At 40.0% G+C, this 19410-nt stretch overlaps 1 protein-coding gene across 7 annotated transcripts in view; it reads left to right on the forward strand.

Annotated features, from left to right (window-relative positions):
* FOXP1 (forkhead box P1) overlaps nt 1-19410 on the forward strand; it is a 666111-nt gene that overhangs the window by 279637 nt on the left and 367064 nt on the right. Inside the window, exon 1 of one of the 7 annotated variants that reach the window (XM_039330822.1) lies at nt 15079-15146. The exons of the other annotated variants lie outside the window; for them this stretch is intronic. The gene's annotated coding sequence lies outside the window, so the exon portion shown is untranslated. Of the gene's footprint in view, nt 1-15078; nt 15147-19410 lie in introns of those variants that run through there. 7 annotated transcript variants of the gene reach the window in all.

Consider the following 19410-nt stretch of genomic DNA (forward strand, 5'->3'; position numbering starts at 1 on the left):
GAATAGAACACCGACGGACTCCCAGCCAGGATCGTCGGAGTGGTGAGAGATCGCCAGGGCGGTTAGCCAGGGGGGCTCGGGCCGGTCAGTGGATCTTCCGCGGATCCCCGACCCGCCAAACAGCTGTTTGGTGCGGGGACATTTCCCGGACCACCCGCCGGGCAGCTGAGTGGCACGGAGGCCACTCGGTCCGGCGGAGGAGCTGAGGCGCCGTTCAGCGCCAAACAGCTGAGCGGCGCGGGAAAACAGAGCGCTGATCAGCTGAGCGGCGCGAGAAGCGCAGCGCGCCCAAACCGACCGGCAGAGCCTCAGCGCCGTTTTTTCTCCCCCAGCGGAGAGGCACAGCCCCCTTAAGGACAAAAGAGCCATTCAAGCCGGTTAATTACCCTATTGCTGGCTATTAAAGACCCGCCATTGTTGGAGCCTCGTGGCTCATCCGGCTACTATTGGGAGGCGGGGCTTCCTCCCATTCGCCATTTTAAACGAGCAGTTTAGCCGCCGCTTTTTTCCTTTACATTAAGACACTTGGGCAAGAGGAAGGAAGAGGAATAAAAGATTAGAACCTCTATCAGTTCTGAGCGTGGTCTGCTACCACAGCCACAGACCGGGGGAGAGAGAGATATAAACTGTACTTTTGTCTGGACTAGGTGAGGAGGTGAGGAGGAATATTTTTTCTTTTCCTAACTGTTCCTATAGTGACCTTTAGTCACTGCCTTGCAGGATCTTCTGTCCAAAGATTCCTGTCTGTCCGGCCATTGTTTGTATAGGCAGAAGAGGGCACAGCCCCAAGCATCTGCATCTGATCTGCGTATCTCATTCCCCCATTCCAGGCATTGCCTACTCGGGGTGTCTGGCACAATGGCAGACAATGTCTCGTATTCAGTCACACAGGTCCCTCAATTGTCCCCCCCACAGCAACAACAAAAACGCAGATCTTCTGAATCAGAGGTGGGGGGGAAGAAGAAAGCTAAAACAAAGCACCTTTCTCAGAAGGGACAGTCCAAAACGGCTGAGCGAGAGGCTTTGAGGAGACATTTGGCTTTAGAAAGGCAAATTAGCAGAGCACAGAGAACCAATGTCAATGGGACAAATTTGGTTTCCCCTGTCCCAGGGGTGGCACCCAGCACAGAACCTACTGCCGAGGAAGTGCTCAAGACTTGGTCTCCTCCTGGGGAAACTGAACAGTTAGATTCCTCCAATCCCTCCTCACCAGCTTCTTCACCCGACCACACTCCAGCGCCTCACCCCAACGACAAGGCGCAGGAGAACATATGGTCGGCACAATTTCATGCATTCATGCAGGATGCATTCTCCCAGTTCATGGCTTCTAAGGGGCAAGTGGCCTTTCACACACCCCGTAAGGGACGGGCTAGGCCGCCCCCTACCAGCATCTCTGAAACTTCCTCTCAATTGGGAGAGGGTGACTCAGTAGACCTGGACATGTCAGACATGCCCCTCTCGGAGGACGAGGAGACCGCACCTGAGCAGGCGACAAGCTCTGGCCTCTTTAACCCAGCGCTCCTAAAATCACTCCTGATAAAGGCAGTTTCCACAGTCAACCTAACATCAGTACAGGATGAGAAGCCCTCAACAAGCAAGGAGGCCAATCCTCTATTTGCCAAAAAGGTTCCACAGGATAAGTACATCCCATGTGCGGAGGTCTTTATGACCACGCTGGAGGAACAATGGTCCTCACTTGCGAGCCCGCCGGCACCTAACAGCGCGGAAAGAAAGCTTTTCAACCTATCTCCCTCCTTCTCTAACATGTTAGAGGTTCCCACTGTAGATAACCCCTTGATCTCATTATTTTCTACCTCCGTGATTCCAGGAGACATGGCGGAGGTCTTGAGACCTGAGGAGAAGAAATTTGAACACTCCCTCCGGCGTTCCCATATGGCTGCAGCCTGGGCGGCCAGAGCAGCCACTTCATCATCATTCTTCGCGAGGGCCAGTATCATGTGGCTGAGGGAACTGCAAGGCACGGTGCCTCCAGACCAGGTCAGAGTACACCAAACATTGGCCAAGCTCCTCGCGGCCTCTCAATTCGTGTCTGACGCTTCACTGTACGCAACAAAGTATGCGGCAAGGTCCATTGCGGCCACAGTGGCCTCGCGAAGGCTACTGTGGCTCAAAAATTGGAAGACAGACCTGAGGTCCAAATGGCGTCTTTCGACGTCCAAATACAGTGGAGAAGCCCTGTTTGGTTCCATTCTGGACCCACACGTCAGCGAAGGCAGAGACAAGAAAAAAATCCTAGTGCATCCATCAAAGAAGTTAGACAGGAGAGGCAGTCAGGACTTCCGGAGACAGGGCTCCCGCCCAGGAAGCCCCTGGGAATGGAGACAGCCCTTTCGATCAGGGCAATCCTGGGACTGGCCCAGAGGCTCACGATCCTTCTATCCGAGACAGGATCGAACCCAGGATCGCCAAAGCCCGGGAGCCAGAGGCCAGTTCCAGTCCAGACGCCCATATAGGGGAGCGGGAGGCAGATCCTTTAAGCGTACCAAGTGACGCCAAACAGGACACTCCCATCGGGGGTCGGTTAGGAAACTTCATCGAGGTCTGGGAGCAGACCACCACCGACGCCTGGGTCTTGGAAACGATCAGGCATGGCCTGACCTTAGACTTTTGTTCTCCCCCACCAAGCCGGTTCATCAGATGCCCCATCTCCAGAAAGGTACACAAGACGAGGCTGATAACTTCGGCCATAGCTCACCTCCTGTCAATTCAAGCCATAGAGAGGGTACCAAAGGAAGAGGAGGGAAGAGGATTTTATTCCATCCTCTTCGTTATTCCAAAGACATCAGGAGGGTGGAGAGCAATATTGGACCTGAAGGGCCTGAATCATTTCATAAAGTACAGGAAGTTCAAGATGCACTCATTGAAGTCCATCCTAGCCAGCGTCAGGGAAGACGATCTATTATCCTCAATAGATCTCACAGAGGCGTACCTACACATTCCCATCCATCCCAGCTACCGGAAATTCCTCAGATTTACCTACGCGGGCCGGCATTACCAATACAGGGCCTTACCCTTCGGACTATCTTCAGCACCAAGGGTATTTACCAAAATCCTAGCTGTAATAGCAGCCCATCTCAGGCTGATGCCGGTTCGCGTACAGTTTTATCTGGACGACATCTTGATTCAGTCCAGATCTCAGGAACAAGCAAGGGCAGATCTCAAGACCACGATCCGAACCCTACAGGGGCACGGATTCTCGGTCAATCTAAACAAGAGCCACCTCATTCCCTCAAGGAGACTGCAACACCTGGGCGCGGTGATAGACACGTCACAGTGCAGGGTATTCCTTTCCCAGGAGCGACTGATCAGCATATCCAAGCTAATCCACCAAATTCAAAAGATCAGGAGAGTGCCCTTGCTACAACTCTCGAAGCTCCTGGGGAAGATGATATCTTGCATGGGCATCATCCCATGGGCAAGGCTCCACTCGAGGGAGTTGCAGTGGTTCCTCCTACCCTACCAGAGGAGGAACCTCAGCACCTCCAGCAGGAGAGTGCCGGTACCAGCACAGGTGATGAAATCACTAAAATGGTGGCTATCCCCCATGACACTCAAGGGGAGCATATTCAGGGAACCGAACAGGGTCACGCTCACGACAGATGCGAGCCTGTTCGGATGGGGAGCCCATCTGGGGACCCAGATAGCACAGGGCCAGTGGGGTCAGAAGGACCTGTCACACAGCATCAACTGGCTAGAGCTCCGGGCCATACACCTGGCCCTCCGTCATTTCTCACACCTAGTAACGAGGAGGCACGTCCTCGTGCTTACAGACAATGTAGCAGCCAAGGCGCATGTAAACAAGGAGGGAGGAACGAAATCAGTGGAACTAATGAAGGAAGCATTGGCTCTGGCTCGGTGGGCAGAAGCCAATGTGAGTTCCATCAGAGCGGAACACATCTCAGGGGAGACAAACACCCAGGCAGACTCCCTGAGCAGAGCCAAGGTGGACCAGTCGGAATGGCGTCTGGACCCGGCTCTCTTCGAGGAGATCTCCCGGAGGTTCGGACAACCGCACCTAGATCTATTTGCCAACCACAAGAACACACAGCTCCCCAGGTTCTTCTCCAGATTCCCGTCCCCGGGATCGGAGGGAACGGATGCTCTCAGGTGCCGGTGGCCGGCGCAACTCCTGTACGCCTTCCCACCACTGCCATTAATACCGGCAACCATACGCAAGATGATCCTGGAGGGCGCAGAAATGGTCTGCATTGCTCCTCACTGGCCACGGCGCCCGTGGTTTGCCGACCTCGTGGACCTTTCGATATCACCTCCGTGGAGGATCCCCCCGAACAAGGTAAAACTCAGTCAGGGCAAGCTTGTACACCCAGATCCCCAGTGGCTACAACTAGCCGCTTGGCATTTGAGCGGCAAAGCTTAACTAAACAATCTTATTCTGCAGGGGTGATATCGATCATACAGGCATCACGAAGAGCGTCCACTAATAGGATTTATGACGCTACGTGGAAGGGATTTTGTAGGTGGTGCGCTTCGCTTCACCTAGACCCGACCGCAGTATCTATTCCCAATATCCTAGATTACCTACTGGAGGGTCTTAATAAGGGCCTGTCAGTCAATACTATCCGCAGACAGATATTGGCCCTCTCAACTGTACTCTCCTGCGACAACTTAACTTCCCTAGCACTGGGGAACTATCAGAGGACTGGAAAAGAGCTGATGTAGTTCCCATCTTCAAAAAAGGAAAAAAAAAAAAAGGACCCAGGAAATTATAGACCTATCAGCCTGACCTCAATACCTGGGAAGATTCTGGAAAAGATAATCAAGCAAAGAATCAGTGAACACCTAGAGGCAAACAAAGTCATTACTAAAAGCCAACACGGGTTTGTCAAAAACAGATCATGCCAGACAAATCTTATTGCATTCTTTGACCAAATGACAAAATTAGTGGACCAGAGGAATGCTGTGGATATAATTTACTTGGACTTCAGTAAGGCATTTGACAAAGTAGATCATAACCTACTACTTGATAAGATAGAAAAATGTGGGTTAGACAGCATCACCATCAGATGGATCCGTAGCTGGCTGACCGGCTGTACTCAGCGTGTGGTCCTCAATGGAACCGCATCTACATGGAGGGAAGTGTGTAGTGGGGTGCCCCAGGGCACTGTTCTGGGCCCAGTGCTCTTCAACATCTTCATCAACGATCTGGATGAGGGGATAGATGGGGAACTCATCAAATTTGTAGACGACACCAAGCTGGCAGGAATAGCCAACACTCCAGAAGACAGGCTTAGGATACAGGAGGATCTGGACAGACTTGAACACTGGGCTCTATCTAACAAAATGAAATTCAATGGTGAAAAAAGTAAGGTTCTACATTTAGGCAAGAAAAACCAAATGTACAGGTATAGTATAGGGGGTACCTTGCTCAATAGTAGTAACTGTGAGAGGGATCTTGGAGTCCTAGTGAACAATTTAAATATGAGCCAGCAGTATGCTGTAGCTGCCAAAAAAGCCAACACAGTGCTAGGCTGCATTAACAGAGGGATAGAATCAAGATTACATGAAGTATTAATACCGCTTTACAATGTCTTGGTAAAGCCACACTTGGAATACTTCATCCAGTTTTGGTCACCACGATGTAAAAAAGATGTTGAGAGTCTAGAAAGAGTACAGAGAAGAGCAACAAAGATGATTAGGGGACTGGAGGCTAAAACATATAAGGAACGGTTGCTGGAATTGGGTATGTCTAGTTTAACGAAGAGAAGGATGAGGGGTGACATGATAGCAGTGTTCCAATATCTCAGGGCTTCCACAAAGAAGAGGGAGTCAAGCTATTTTCCAAAGCGCCTGAAGGCAGGACAAGGAGCAACGGGTGGAAACTAACCAAAGAGAGAAGCAACTTAGAACTAAGGACAAACTTCCTGACAGTTAGAACAATTAACCAATGGAACAACCTGCCTCCAGAAGCAGTGAATGCGCCAACACTAGAAGTTTTAAAGAAGAAATTGGACAGCCATTTGTCCAAAATGGTATAGGGTTTCCTGCCCAAGCAGGGGGTTGGACTAGATGACCTCCAAGGTCCCTTCCAACTTTATTATCATTATTATCATTATTAACTCAGAGAGAACCTAGGAAAGATGCCATGGATGAAAATCCTAAAGGGGAAAACAATCCAAGAAGCATGGAAAACTCTGAAAAATGTGATCATAAAAGCCTAGAGCAGCACAATACCACTGAAAAAGAAAAACAAATTCAAGAAGAAATCAGCATGGCTGCACAAAGATCTCTCTAACATACTGAAAGTCAAAAAGTACAAAAAAAATGGAAAGAGAGGCACATAAATAAGCTGATTATCAGCTGACAGCCAGAACATACAAAGATGAAGTCAGGAAAGCAAAGGCTTAGAACGAACAAAGACTTGCAACAGAAATCATGGATAATAAGAAAAGTTTCTTCCAACATATTAACAACAAGAAAAAAAGTCAAGGAAACTGTTGGCCCACTAAAGAGAGAAGATGGCAAGGAAATAACAGGCAACAGGGAGAAAGCAGAGCTGCTTAACTCATACTTTGCATCAGTCTTCACACAAAAAGAAACTATAGCTCAACTTACCAAAAAAATCACTGCAAAAGACAAATTAGAAACAAAAATTAAGCAAGAAAATGGCAAGAGAACACCTATCCTTCCTTGACGAATATAAATCACCAGGGCCTGACAAATTACATCCCAGAGTTCTGCTGGCAGATGTTATCTCAGAACCATTAAACCACATCCTTCAAAAATCCTGGAGAACCGGGGAAGTACTTGATGATTGGGTGTGGTTCCCATCTTCAAGAACGGGAAAAAAAAACAGATCCAGGAAACTACAGACCAATCAGTTTAACATCGATACCTGGGAAGATCCTAGAAAAGATAATAAAAAAACAGATCTTTGAACAACTAGATGCAAACAAAGTTATAACTAGTAGCCAGCATGGGTTTGTTAAAAGCAGATCATGCTAAACCAATCTTATTTCATTCTTCGATAAAGTGACTAAATTAATAGAGCAGCGAAATACTGTGGACATAGCATACTTAGACTTCAGCAAGGCATTTTATAATGTAGACCACAACCTACTCCTTGGTAAGCTAGAAAAAGGTGGAATAGACAATATCACCACCAGATGGATCTGTAGCTGGCTGGCAAACAGTACTCAACAAGTAGTCCTCAATGGTACTACATCCACATGGAGGGAAGTAAGCAGTGTACCACAAGGTTCTGTCTTAGGCCCAATACTCTTCAATATTTTTGTCAATGACTTAGACAAGGGAATTGAAGGGGAACTCATCAAATTTGCAGATGACACCAAACTGGCAGGAGGATGCAGTACCCCAGAAGACAAACTCAGGATCCAAAAAGATCATAACAAACATGAACAATGGGCCCAACAAGATGAGCTTCAATGTGGAGAAAAGGAAAGTTCTACATTTAGGTAGGAAAAATCAAAGGTAAAATTACAGATTGGGCAAGATCTAAGTTAAAAACAATAACTATGAAAGGGACCTTGGAGTCCTAGTGGACGATCACTTAGCCATGAACCAGCAGTGTGCAGCAGCAGCCCAAAAAGCTAATACAATCTTCGGTGGTATAAACAGAGGCATAGAATCAAGATCACGCAAGATATTAGTATCGCTTTATAAAACCCTAGTAAGACCACACCTGGAATACTGTAACCAATTTTAGTCACCATATCACAAAAAAGATATTGAGAGTTTGGAAAAAATTCAGAGAAGAACAACAAAGATGATCAAAGGCCTGGAGACTAAAACATACGAAGAACGGCTGCAGGACTTGGGTTTGGCTAGTCTAAAGAAAAGAAAAAATAGGGGAGACAGGATAGCAGTATTCCAGTATTTGAGGGGCTGCCACAAAGAAGAGGGGGTCACATTATTCACCAAAGCATCAGAGGGCAGGACAAGAAACAATGGTTGGAAACTGATCAAAGAAAGAAGCGACCTGGAATTAAGGAGAAACTTCATGATATTGAGGACAATTAACCAGTGGAATAGCTTGCCCCCAGAAATCGTGGCTGCTCCATCACTGGAGATTTTTAAGAAGAGGCAAGACAGTCGCTTGTCTGAGATGCTATAGGTTCTACTTGAGCAGGGTGCTGGACTAGAAGACCTCCAAAGTCCCTTTCAGCTGTATTCTATTTATTAAATTTATTGGATGCCCACCTTACTAGTAAAGAGGGTAAGAGCATCCTTCTCAAAATGTTTAGAATATAGAAGCAATTATAATACATTAAAAATTGTTGTTCTCACCATCAATAACCTTAATAATCCTTTAACTTTATGCTGTAACTATTATAAACATTTCTATTTTAGGAGGTTAATTAATCCAAATGTTTGTGCCTATTTCAGCATAAAGATGCCGGCGGTATATAGCTTTTGGGGTAAAAGACCCCAACTTCTAAACTGATGAATTTCTTTTCTAGATTGGATTAAAATTCCCAGTTTCTTTTGTTTTATAATCTTGCTCTTTAATACATACCAATTTTATTTTCCTGCTTGTATCTGTCATTAAATTGATAAAAAAATGGTCTCAATGATATTAAACAATATCAACACATCAAAAGGATATGAGTTAGGGCTATCCTCAACTTTGTTAACTTGTTCTGTTTTAGCTGGCAATAGACTGGAGATACTCTGCAGGAATCCTTAAGGGAAATATATCTCCCATAATTTCATGTACCCTGTTTCGTTGATGTATAATGTGCTAGTAAAATCAGATTAAAAGGCAAAGAAGACGATATTACAAGATGAAATAGCATACAGGATGGCACAGATGGGGCTAATAATACTTTGCCCTCTCCCCCATGATTGGCTATAAAATAGTTTTGTTATAATCCTTTTTGTGGATTAGATAATCTCAAGTGAGGTTCCACAAACCCAACTACCTGGTCTTTCATTGCATTCTATGAAATGATCAATTTCATATATCAACACATCGTAGTTAAATTGTTACTTTGCTTAATTGTACAAGGTGAAGAGCATCATATGTCAAATTCTTATGGAAATATTCAGATTCACAGTGATAATATGTGAAAATCATTTATAATATAATTCATACTTCTGATTTAATTTAATTTAGAATTAACTTGGTTTATGTCCGAATATTTTATGTTTGGAAGGTTTGGTGGATTGCATATCAGATTATTAGTTTACTCCAAATACTTCTTCCTTGAAAATATTTCTTCCTTGGAAATATTCAAAATATAACGTGTAAATACTTCATTATGTTAATTCCATTCCATGAGACAAAACTAGAAAAATGTCTGAGGCATACAGCAAATGTAGGCAGCAAAATGCTCACGTGCTACTATGAGTATTTTACCACAAGTATAATATTTGTGGTTTCACACATCTTAAGCCACATCCACACAGATGGTTTGCTTTGCTCTCACCCTTCCCAGAGAAATAACAGTAAGATATGACATATATTTTGCGGCCCCACAACCTGGATTTCCAGTGCACCCAGAATGGATATGTCCTGACTACTTGCTATACAACTTCAATATGTGACATTGTAAGGACCATAATAGGTGCTTTCCTAAGCTCAACCAACTTGTGAAAGTTCCCCTCCAGATGACATACATAATGCTTAAGTTACGTTATGAACTTCACAAAACTTTTGTTTTCTTTTTACTTACCTTTTGTATCATATAAATTATTGAAAGCAAAAACTATCCTTAAATATAGTTAATAATTATTGAAATTGGTTTAAATTCCTTAGAATTATGGGTTGACCACGTTCCTACTAGAAGGCAACAAAGAATTACTGTGTTTAATCTCTTTGTTGTCATCTATGATAATCTAATATTGACTATCAAAGAACTGACATTTGAGGAAGGGATTTTGATATGGAAAGCTGTATGTTGCAGCTTACAGGAGTCAGGGATTCCTGGGTGGCAGTGTTTCAATCAATCAAACAGTAAGCCTATATATTTACAGTATATTCCAATTAAAACATCACTTCTAGAATCAAATTCCTAAAGCAATATTTTCTCAGCCTTGATAGTTTGAATATGGGCAGATGGGATTGCTGTTGCTAAGTGATGCGGCCACTTGACATCTCGCCTTACATCTGCTTCACTTAATGGTAAAAATTCCAGTCCAAATTACCATTGTTAAGCAAAACCTATCCTTAAATATAATAAATAAATAGGTAAATGAGTGAAAGGCATCAGATTAATGTTGGCCTTCAAGTATTTTTGTTATCTCAGGCTGATTTCAACAACAAAGTAATTAGAATTGAACCTGATTAATAATGGAAAAGGAGATCATTAGAAAATCCCAGTATGAGATTTGGAAGTTTAGCAGCACATTTTAAAAGAAGATAGTGGCAAACCTTTTTTTCTTTTCCTATTGCCAAGAAAATTACATGAACAAATCTATGAAGCCATAGGATTGAAGTTCAAAGATAAAGAGATATATAGATAAAAGAATAAATAGGTTATGTTTACTAAATTCATACTATATATAGGCCATGTTTATTTCAAAATAATGATGATGATGATAAAGTTGGAAGGGACCTTGGAGGTCATCTATCTAACCCCCTACTCAGGCAGGAAACCCTATACTATTTCAGACAAATGGCTGTCCAGTCTCTTCTTAAAAACTTCCAGTGTTGGAGCATTCACCACTTCTGGAGGCAGGTTGTTCCACTGGTTAATTGTTCTAACTGTTAGGAAGTTTCTCCTTAGTTCTAGATTGCTTCTCTCCTTGATTAGTTTCCATCTGTTGCTTCTTGTCCTGCCTTCAGGCGCCTTGGAAAATAGCTTGACTCCCTCTTCTTTGTGGCAGCCCTTGAGATATTGGAACACTGCTATCATGTCACCCCTCGTCCTTTTCTTCATTAAACTAGACATACCGAATTCAAATAAGCGGCTAGATTCTTGATATCAATTAAGAATACGGCAAGAGCTTCAGTCTGTTTTTTCCCTCTACAGTTTATCCAACCCTCTCCGAAAAAAAGACAGTGCCACACACTCCATGTACAATTTTGGATTTGTAAAAATCTTGTTTTTGGAATACTTTGAACAGGCTCTCTTTTACCATAATGGAAAGGTTGACAAATATTGTTTCATGTGGTCAAGGTTTAGTGCTGAGTTTAAAAATTGATTTGCTTGCTCAATATAACTTCGTAAGTTTTTGTCTGTTTCTTTTTCTTCTGCTTCTTTCCTTTTCTATCTCCTTTATTTCTTTAATAAAATATATTTTATTATATATTTGTACACACACAAATGCTCACATTATATACAGATGCTGATTTTGGAATAAAAAGTTGAAGGGGGAGTGTACACAATGTAATTGATGAAGACATTAAGGGAACCTTAATATAGATTCTTGAAAGTATGATAAATGTTTTTCATGTTATCCAAAATACTGAAATTTGTGGAATTTAAATTAGGTCTGAGATGGTTAGGGAGGGGGCTGTTTTTGTAACTGAATATTTAACTAATACTTACTGGGTTTGCTTATCAATTGACCTATCAAAATTTGCATATTACTCTTACTTCTTGCTGAAAGCATATTATGCTTCATTTGCTAGAATATATGAGTAATAGTGAAAAATTGATATGTATGATTTACTACATGTCAGTTTGATTTACTTCACTTACCAATCATAGGTCAACATAGATAAAATACATGTACAGCTATTAATCTTTTGTATAGATATTATTAATCATCTGTAGTTTTTAATATGCAAGGCATTTCTACTACTGTTGCTAAAATAATTGTAATCCAACTCATTATTATCTCCATTTTTTGGGATGGGAATTGATCACCAGAAAATACAATCTAACTGATCCTGGGCTATAATTTGGGTAGTTTCTTTTGCTATTTTCAAATATGTTTACTCTATCAGCAAAGTTAGTGATCTTTCATTGTTGCTGAAATTCTTATAGGTTTCAGAAGTGATTTCCTATGTGCCATTGGAAAGAAAGGACAAGCTATATTCATTTATCCTGATTCATCAGTATAGTTCATGAGTGCTTCCTGCAACATATTTAAGGATTACATTTTCTAAAAGTATATGAATCTATTGTTTGAACGCTTATATGTCCTAAGTAACTAGCATATTTGTTTCAAGGTTCTGGATAACTTGTAGGCAGCAGCACTGTACTGAAACTGTTAATTAATAATTCAGCCCTCCTTTTTCGCGTTAAATAACTGAATATTCTTTCTTGAGACAGATATTTTGAGAATTTTATTTCCCAAGTAGCAAAAGTGTGTATCTGTATATGCTGGAAGGAGAATTATTCTTCTGCCAGAAGCAGACGTTCCAATTTTGGGCCTATTCCATTGGCAAAATCCCCATTTTAGTTTTATGCCAGTTCATGAAGGATGGGATCAGGCCTTTATCTGAAGCTGAAAGCACTTGATTTGGAAACAGGAAATGCACATTGCTAACCTTCTAGAAATGTGTGTGACTATTTTCAGTCATAAATCAGTTTCCCCTCCTCCTAAACAATGATGCCATTGTTCTCTTCATATCTGATGAGTTCTTGAAATGTTATAGTAAGTCTATCTTCAAAACATTATAAGAGGATAATCAGCTGCTTTAGAAGGTCCCCATCTGGAGTATAGAGTTCTTTTACTGAAAGATGTTTTGCCTTTCTGAGATAGCTCTCACATTTCATCATCTGTTGTGCAGAGATGAAGTGCTTATGAAAAGTCAGTGACTCTGAATCCATCTGTTGTTATTATTTTCCACTGATAATTGGCTTGAACAATGAAATGTCTGTGTCTGTAGCCTTTGAAACTATATACTCTGTTTATTTTCTGGAGGTCCCACTCTCCTCCCTCAAAACTCTGGACCTTTTTTATTAGCTTTATTTCCTAACAACTATATAGTCAGTTGAGCTTTTCTGGAAATGGTATTTTGAACATTTGAATCTTCTTACAGATATCTTACCACACACTTAAGAGAGTCCTATGGAAAGGAGTCTTACAGCGGAAGAGATAGGCAAATCCAAAATAAAATGATATCTAGTTACATAGTGTGATTTATTTCATTTTTCTTATTCAAATATTAATTTGTATTGCAACAGCTTTGGAATCAGAAACCACTTGTAATTGTATAATATATTCAATTGTATTGTGTTTGGTGTGATATTGGATTTCGCTAACAGCACTTCCATTGGTTTACTGAACAAGTCCTCCCCCCCCCTCTCTCTCACACACACACATACACACACACATCACCACCAGCAGAAGTGCCAAAACAATCATTAGGACCTCCATGGGGATAAAAAAAAAGCTCTTACATAGTGATAGACTGATTACATTTTGCTCTGTATTTTATTTGCATCCTGATTAGATTTCGTATTTGCTACCTTATTTTAAAGGTCTGATCAGTGTAAAAACAGTGACCAGTAGAGGTGCTCCTGGAATTTTTTTGGTAAGGGTTTTAAATATGGTTTGTTAAATATTACTTTCCAAAATATCAAGGAAATAAATTCCAGCTTCTGAATGCAAGAACAGTTTTAAATATTGCTGGACCCAAATAATATTTCCAAATTCTCCACCACATCTATGGTCAGTGAATCTGGATGGACGATTTCCTCCAATATCTTTCAGGAAATGGAGAAATTTTCTGATAATTATTAAGGGTAAGATTCTCCCTTTGGGATAACTAGTATTCCTACTGAAAAAAAAAAACAAAACCCCATAATGACAGAACTTCCCCTGTTATGTCCTCTCTTGGTATATAATAGAAGCCAAGGAGCTTCCAGAGTCCTGGATATATGAGTGTACAATGAAAGACAGAATATTTGTGCACAAACAGTTCTGGCTCCCAATACTTCCCAGAATTTATATCCATGAGGGCAGCTAATGTGTGCTTACAATTTGATTTCTATTTGGCATTAATTCCTGTTGAAAATGACAGAATTTATTTCATAGAACTGAAGAGTCAGGAAAAAACACCCAATATATGAAACTGTGGAAAGGGACAGAAAGTCAGAGTTAAAAGTATTCACATAACTTAGATTTAAGTATTTCCTTTTCTTACCTCGGTCCTTTATTTGTTTTACTATTTCTTGCTTCCTTTCTACACTTTGCATAAGGTTGCTTAACCTGAAAGGGAATAAATAGCATGATGAATATATATGTATGTAGAATCAATAGAATTAAACTTTGGCTGGATTTTTCCCATACTGTTTCAGAGCAAGTCACAAAGAATCTGAGTCATATGTTTGTTTTTAAGTATTACATTTTCTTCCACCTCCTTTACCATCAAGTAGAACAGCTTAATAGAAAGTAATGGATTTTTTAAATATATATATAACGGACGCCTTTCTGGAACATTTTATGCAATAAAAATAATTTTGAAAGAACACAGCTTGAGCATTAAAATTGTTACTTGCTGATTTTGAAACAGCTAGCAAAGAGGAAGAAAAAAAATCATGTTTTTTTCCCCCCTCCACATATTTCAGGGTGTAAGTTGCAAAGTCCATTTTTGGAAATAAACAGTATAGTTGTCAACACATTTGCTTGGAAAAAAAAGTTTTGAGAATATCACAGAACTACTTTTAAAGAAAGCTTGCTTAGCAGATCAAAACCTATAATTCTGATGAATTTGAGGTTTAATTAGAGAAAGTATTGCTACCTACAGGTTCTTTTCTGCATGTCTGTCTCTTTGTCTTCTACTGCTTTGAAAGGTGTGTGGGTGAGGAAATATTTTCTTTTGTAAAGGCAACTCTCAATTTAGTACTTAATATTATTCCTATTTATTAGTTGTTATTGCTGTTCTTTAAGAAAGGATTGCGTGTAGCTGTGTGATCTTTCAGCCACCATCTCTATTAAACAAGCTGTGCAGCTTGGGAGAGATCAGGACAGGTAGAATGCACAGCAGGCGTCTGATTTGAGCCAGTTACTCATTTGCTGAGTGTTTGTGTTTATGCAAAGGGGCCTCTTCCTGCATATTTAATCTAGAGTAAGGCAGTGGCTTTTGTTGTGTTTAGACCACATACCTTCACTTCTTCCTTACACTGCAGCCAATGTTGCAGCAGAAAAAGTCTGGATAGTTAGAAGTGTGCCTATGGTATTTCAGGATTCTCAACTTTTCTCACTTGGTTGGGAATTACTGCTACAGTTCAAAGCTTCTTCATCAATGGGTAAGTGTATGCTGTGAAATGCCACTTCTTGTCCACTTCTTAACTAACTGTTCAACACTATTTCTTAATCCGAGTTTTAAAAGAGTCTTAGTTTTAAAGATTTAGTTGTAGTTGTTGTGATTGCAGAGTTTTCTCTGTTCTTCCCTTGTGACAGAAGAATAGCAAAGCGTAACATGGCTTTTTTGGAAACTTGTTAAAGAACATATTTAGCCTACTTTTTTTCTGATATGTAAGTTGTTTGGATGATGCTTTGTTTCCTGAAAACTTTAAAATAGTATACAACATAAGTTCTCTCTCTCTCTCTCTCTCTGTGTGTGTGTGTGCACGTGCACGCATGTTTGTGTTTCTATGTGGGAAATTACAGAAGGAATTTTTTTTTTTTGTATCCTCAGTTAGACTCCTCAATTTTTAGTACAGATTTTTTTTAATGTGCAGTTTGTAATGTTTCTTTGCTGATATTAATAGCCCACTAGAGAAGTTAACTCTGATGTAAGCAGTAACAGAGCTACAGTGTTGGAAACCTGTATACACAGGGGACAACGGGTGGAGGAAGATGACATCGCTGTTGCTTCTTCATAAGGGGCATAATTTGCATAATGGCATCCTACTTTTAACTGTTTACAAAAGCCAATTTAAAGATCGCTTGCTGTTGCTTTTAATCAAGACAAAATTGTTGCAGCATGTTATTTTATCAACTGTGTGACACGTCCATTTCTAACTGAACCTTGTTCAGAAAAGAATAAAAAAGGAACAGGGAGAGAAGTTATGACTGAAATATCTTAAGAGAATGTTACCTGGAAGCTTCCTTTCAAAACCCCAGATTCAAAGGAAGATTGTTTTCCTGTTGTTTTTAATGACAACATGAAAAATAGCTAATCTTTAGTGCTTTGAATGGCAATATATTCTAGGTTGGTGAACATAGATCAGAAATAGGTGTTTAGGTTATCAATTAACTATTTCCTTCATCTGAGTGACTCTTCTCAAACAGAAGAGTGTGCTGTTCTACCACATGTTGCAAGTGTAAGGATCTGAATAAAATTGCATCAGTGTTATTAAAATGTGTAAAGACTGGTTGGTTTTTGGTTTTTTTGAGTGCAGAATAATATACAAATTCAGGAACATTTTATTAACAATAAGATGCCTAAGTTTTTTTTAATAGCAACATTGTAAATAGCCTATCTAATTGTAAATGTATTACTTTTATAGTCTCTTTATGAGGAAAAAGCACCTCAGTCAAAGCGCCTTATGTGATTAGCGCTATTGTATTCTTAAATTTTGATTGATAGAGATAATAGTTTTCACTTAAAAATACAGACAGGTACTTTAACTTTCCATGACAATAGCTATTTGCATTTCTTTTATCTTTTTGTTTAACATTTGTGGGGGTTGGGACAGATTTGATTATTAACTCTTATTGCACACTGTGGTAAATGCTAAAACAAAGCTTTTGTTACAATTTCAAAGGTACAAGAGCAAATATTGTTTTTATTGCTTTGGTGTTTAAAGGCAGTAAAGGGATACCTCAAAGATAGTTTCACATGACCACAGCCAAGGTTATTGCTTTGCGGGAAGGTAAGAGAATAATCTGCCAATTCTGAAAGAAAAAAAAAATATCTCTAGGCTTCTATGTTATGGATATCCTGGAAGCAGAAACAAATTTGCCAGAAAGACAGGAATATTAGAAAGTTCTTCCTTATGTAACATCCCTCTTCCTCCTTAACATCAAGAGTGAAACTGTTAAATTCACTGGAATTTGAAAGTGACTGGAAGGGAGGAGGGTACAGATTTGTGCAGTAAAATAATCATGCTATGGCATATTGGTAGAACAATAAAATGTGTATTATGTCAAAACCTGAGAGCAAACTAGAATTTTTATGTTAGAAAAGACAGGTATTGGATATGTCAGCAAATGGATTTATTATATTAGATATCACATACCCTGTAAAGCTGAAACCTAAAAGCTTATATCATACAACTTAAATTGTATCTTTACAGATTAAATTAGAAGTCTTTTTTTTCCCTCTTGCTTTAAAACTTGTTTTAATTTTAATAGAATGGTTTAGTTAATAATTCTTAACACAATTGTAATTGGATTGAAGATGGTATTAATGACTACAAGAGAAGGAAATGTTGAAGAAGATTTGTTACTTGATTTCCTAAGAACTGTCAGATAAGAGTTTTGCATATCTCTTGATTGCATCGTTGATAAATTTTAAAGAATATATTTTGATCTTCCAGACTTCCACCAGGGTGAGCTCTGTTGTATCATATTAAATCGTAGAAAATAAAAACTGTGCTAGGAAAAATACCTTTTAAGGGTAGTTCAGTGGTTGCACTATAAACAAGATTTATATTTAAGGTTTCTATTAGCTGTTATTATTTATCAAATAAGATGACTTAATCCTGCTCTGAAAAATATCACTTCAGATTTGCACAAGAACAATGTAACGTATTCATGTTTACTTGGAAGTAAGACAAAGTGTGACATATGGGATTTGCCTCATTAAAATTTTCAGGATTACAGTTTAAATTTGGATACAATCTGAAATAGATTGCTAGGAAATGAGCACAGTTAAATATAAAACAGTACTGATGTCACTTCATTACACTATTATTGTACTTTATATGAAATAATTAAATATTTTAAATATATGTTTTTATTGTTTTAATACCATTGTTTTATTTAGTGCAAGCATCCGGTACTGTTACATTTTCAAAATTACAAAAACAAAGAAGAGAGCAAGTTATTTCATTTTATCATTGACTTAACTGAGAGAACAATCTGATATAATTGGGCAAGCTCTTCAGCATTTCAATAATTTTTCATGCAGGTTACTCTACTTAAATGTGGTTCTTTTGAATTTATTTAGGAGAATCCCATTTTATTATATTTCACCTTTCATTTACATTTTATCCTTTCAGTATACAATAATGTGCTTTTATAAACTTTATGTACTTTTACATAATGTTTCATTTAAATAATTTTAGCATATTTTAGACATTTAAATAATAATAGGTAGATCTTGACCAAACACATTTGGATGTTGCTAATCATCTAGATTCATTTTTATTAAGAAGGAATGAAGTCCTAGTGGATAATCACTTAAATATGAGCCAGCAGTGTGCTGCAGCTGCCAAAAAAGCCAACACAATGCTAGGCTGCATTAACAGCGGGATAGAATCAAGATCACGTGAAGTATTAATACCACTTTACAATGCCTTGGTAAGGCCACACTTGGAATACTGCATCCAGTTTTGGTCACCACGATGTAAAAAAGATGTTGAGACTCTAGAAAAAGTACAGAGAAGAGCAACAAAGATGATTAGGGGACTGGAGGCTAAAACATACAAGGAACGGTTGCTAGAATTGGGTATGTCTAGTTTAACGAAGAGAAGGACAAGGGGGGACATGATAGCAGTGTTCCAATACCTCAGGGTTGCCACAAAGAAGAGGGAGTCAAGCTATTCTCCAAAGTGCCTGAAGGCAGGACAAGAAGCAATGGATGGAAACTAATCAAAGAGAAAAGCAACCTAGAACTAAGGAGAATTTTTTTTGACAGAACAATTAGTCAGTGGAATAACCTGCCTCCAGAAACTGTGAATGCTCAACACTGGAAGTTTTTAAGACTGGACAGCCATTTGTCTGAAATGGTATAGGGTTTCCTGCCTGAGCAGGGGGTTGGACTAAATGACCTCCAAGGTCCTTTCCAACTTTATTGTTGTTGTTGTTGTTGTTGTTGTTAGTCCAGTAGCTTTTGAAACAATTGATGAAGGCATCCTTCTGAATTGTTCACTGGGCTTAGGCTTCAGGAGCATTGTAATGCTGTGATGTTTACAATATTTGTTGTTCAGTCTTGGCTAGAAGGATATTCTTTTTTTTTTTTTGTAAAAGATTTATTTTCAATTTTTCATTACATTCATAAAAAATACTTCAGATAAAGAATAAAGTAAATTTATACACAGAACTTTCGGTATTGCTCACCCATTTCCCCCCAAACCGCATCCACCCTCTAACCTCTTCTCTCACTTTCCTCTTTCCCTCTTCTTCCTCACTCTCCCCCTCTCCTCTTCCCCTCAACCTTCCTACTTACTTCTCCCCTTCCTCCTATCTTCTTATTCCGGATACGATCCAGGGGAAATGCCCAAGCAATTCCTCTCTCCAAGTTAAAACATCAATATTATATACAAAAAAACAACAACTATTTCTACTTATCTGACCTATTTAACCTCCAACCCATCCTCCCCCCACCCCCTCCCCCTCCCC

Source organism: Crotalus tigris, unplaced genomic scaffold (assembly GCF_016545835.1).
Source record: "Crotalus tigris isolate CLP2741 ecotype Arizona unplaced genomic scaffold, ASM1654583v1 scf7180000024432.2438137, whole genome shotgun sequence".
In the NCBI taxonomy this organism is placed as follows: domain Eukaryota; kingdom Metazoa; phylum Chordata; class Lepidosauria; order Squamata; family Viperidae; genus Crotalus; species Crotalus tigris.